This window comes from Hemicordylus capensis, chromosome 2 (genome assembly GCF_027244095.1).
Source record: "Hemicordylus capensis ecotype Gifberg chromosome 2, rHemCap1.1.pri, whole genome shotgun sequence".
Taxonomy (NCBI): Eukaryota; Metazoa; Chordata; class Lepidosauria; order Squamata; family Cordylidae; genus Hemicordylus; species Hemicordylus capensis.
In genome coordinates, this window is record NC_069658.1 from 227,695,622 (window position 1) to 227,698,924 (window position 3,303).

A 3,303-nucleotide genomic window follows, 5' to 3' on the forward strand; every position below is an offset into this window, starting at 1 on the left:
TGTGCAGGACGGCTTCCTGGCGATTGCATTGAGTAGCCCAGAGCTGCCCATTCCCCACTCTGCTACATACAAAGTTGTCTTATATACCCAGTCCGACCATGGTCCATCTAGCCCAGCATTGTCTGGCAGTGGCTCTCCCAGGTTTCAGGCAGGAGTCTCTCTCAGCCCTACCTGGAGGTGCTGCCAGGGATTGAAGCTGGGACCATGTAAAGCAGATGTTCTACTAAATCCCCATCTTCAGTGGGGCTCTTAATATGATGAATATTACAATGAATATTCATATACTGCTTTTCAACAAAAGTTCCTAAAGCAGTTTACAGATAGATAGATAGACGATAGAAAAAAATGGCTCTCTGTCCCCCCAAGGGCTCAAAATCTTAAAAAGAAACATAAGACAGACAGCAGCAACAGCCACTAGAGGGATACTGTGCTGGGGATGGAGAAGGCCATTTGCTCTCAAAAAAGGGAATCGCCACTATAACAGAAGAGAATCAGCACTATACTATTTTGTTCACATTGTCTTGTTGTAGGCAACCACATTGCCTTGTGGTTGTCAGTTTGGGGGTGGATTCCACAAAAAGAGGGAGAACCTGAAGTCAAAACACCTGTCTTTTCCATCTCTTACAGACCAGCCTACTCCCTGTTGCTACAATTATGCAACCACAGAGCAACTAAGGACATACGAGCACCATTTGAAGAGTTATTTCTTCACCAGCTGCCCCCAGAAATCTGTAGTGTAAGTATTGGGAGTGCTCCAGAAATGTGGCAAGTGGTCCAAACGTGTATGTTCATCTGAGACAAAGAAAGGGTTGGTGGCAGCCATGGTACGTTATCTTTTCAACATAGGGAGAATTAAATATTTGCCAGCGGGGGCAAGGCTGAGGTTTAGAAAAAGACGTGGGAGAAGTTTACAACATCAGGAGTAGGTGGAGACGATGAACAAGGGAATATTCTAATCTGGAAGATGTCTGGGGCATGTTCATGGGCATCTGGGCCTTCTCCCTCTCCCCAAATACAAGAAAAGTGAGATCATCATCACATGGTGAAAAAGCAAACCTAGGAAATGGTGATATATTGTAGACTTCTACTTCTTCCCTCAACAGATTTATCACCGAGAGAAACCGAGCAACCTGTGCTGACCCAGAAGACAACTATGTCAAGGAACTAATGGGAAAACTGTCACCCCCTTAAGAAGTGGCTCTTCCATCACTCTGGTGTCTACAGAAGAGTTATTGCCAAGAAAAGCTACACCGGACCTCAACATCATCACTTCCTTGATTCAATGGAAGGAAGTTGCTTTCCATTGAACTTCCTTTCCTTCTGCAAGGTCTGACACGTCTAGCTGTCAGATCTTGGAGAAGTCCCAGGCAAAGAGATTCCATGGCCCACAGGGCAGAGATTATTTAAAAGCACTTTTCTCAAGCCATCACATTGACTGCCTTAAGTGGTAAATAAAAAGTGATCTGAGGATTGCAGTTTTCCTCTCTCAGCTACATCCGCTTGCTTGATACAAAACAATTTCCACGGTTTTGGAAATGGTTCATGAAGAAGAAGAAAAGAACTATTTTCTAATGGCTATAAAAAAAAAATTGGAAAGTGTATCAAGCAAGCTGTTTTCCTATGTAACTGCAGGCTAGATGCATTGTTAGGCCAAAGTGTTTGTAGCTGTGAGGAATTTTCCACCCCGTATTCTGAGAGTTTGAATTCCGTTTTGGATTTTAGACTTAGGAATTTCCCACAGAAATATTTTTAGGTGAACAAACATTGTAGGCTTCTACTAGATTCGTGAACAAATAGTCCTTTGGCCTGCAAAGCTCCTCTTAGGACTAGTATGCATAAGCCAAAGCGGGGGAAAGTACTTTTGAGATCTATTATTTTTTCAGGAACTAACACCTTTTTCTTTGCATTACCCAATTAAGCTGCTTCAGGAATCATTCACAAATCCTTCGAAACTACAGAGGAGTAAGGATTGCTTGGAAATGATCCTCAACATCTCCACAAACTATAGTTCCCAGAGGATTTAGGAGAAAGCCAGGCCTAAGTGGTAAAAACTGATAAAAAGGTGTAGTTTAGATCTACCCAAACAGACAAAAAATGTGCTGAAGAGTTTAGCTGGGAAGACTTGAATGTAATCTGAAATTTGCAACAAAACCTTTTTGTGCCCTTGAGTCAGTGTTGACTCCTGGCGACCCCAGAGCCCTTTAGTAGAATACAGGAGGGGTTGACCATTGCCTCCTCCCATGCAGTACAAGATTATGCCTTTCAGCACCTTCTGATATCGCTGCTGCCCGATTTAGGTGTTACTAGTTGGGATTCAAATCAGCAACCTCTTACTCACTAGGCAAGTCATTTCCCAAACGTAGCCAAATAGAATTCCCGGCACGTACAAACTCCTGTGAATCTAGTTCCATATCCCTTTACATATTTAAGAAGCAGGTTCTTTGCTTTGTCCTCTAGATGAACGAGCCCATGAGATGTAACTTATTGCTATTCTAATTTATACTGTGTTATTTTAAGGTGTAGTCTGTATGCTATTTATCATAGCCTGTCTGCAGGCCAGAAGTTCTTCTTCTCTCTCAGTGGCTTCCAAAAATAAAAATGTCCTTTGATTTACCCATCTGTCTCTTGTCAACTTTTTCTTTTCAAAGGCATTTTGGGTCTGCATTGGTTCCATGGCAAAAGGTTCTTTGTGGTCCGAGATAGCCCAGAAAGGGAGGAACCATAGACCCTCATTTTACAAATTCAGGATTAAGTTCATGATTAATTGACTTGGCCAGTAAACAATCACCAAGAGATTCAGTACAGCTTGACTGGCACAAGATAGAAACCCATTGTAGTCCACTCTGTGGGGAGGCAGATTGGTTGGGTCAGCCTGAAAGAAATTGATCTCGATAGATCTAGTGGTGTGATCTATAGGAGGGCCCACAGTTATGTTCTGGTTTCAAATACAAAATGGGTATCTGTCCAGGCCCAGAGCTATAGTCTGTGGTTAGATCCGGTCTTTCATTGGCTTTTGAGGATTTTTTTTCTTGCCAATATGCCACGAGGAACAGAAATGAGGTCAAGCAAAAACACCCTCGTCATTGTGGTGATTTTGATTTCCTCACACAACAAACCATGTCAGAAAGGGAGGGCCACGGGAAGACACCAACGGCCAAACTGCAAAGAACTGCACGCATCAATCTGAACGTATTTGCAGCTTGCTTACTGAGCTTCTAGCAGTCTCTTCATAGAAATGGGTGCGAGGAGAGCAGAAACAGGGGTGTCGCTATAATTGAGCAGATGGGTTCAAAGAACCTGGGG

General features: G+C 43.1%; 1 long non-coding RNA gene across 1 annotated transcript; it reads left to right on the forward strand.

The window, feature by feature from the left end:
* The first annotated feature begins 305 nt into the window (after positions 1-305).
* LOC128345488 (uncharacterized) lies at positions 306-2,613 on the forward strand. The gene is made up of 2 exons (XR_008316486.1): positions 306-736; positions 1,104-2,613. It is a non-coding gene; the product is annotated as an uncharacterized LOC128345488 (long non-coding RNA).
* Positions 2,614-3,303: the final 690 nt, after the last annotated feature.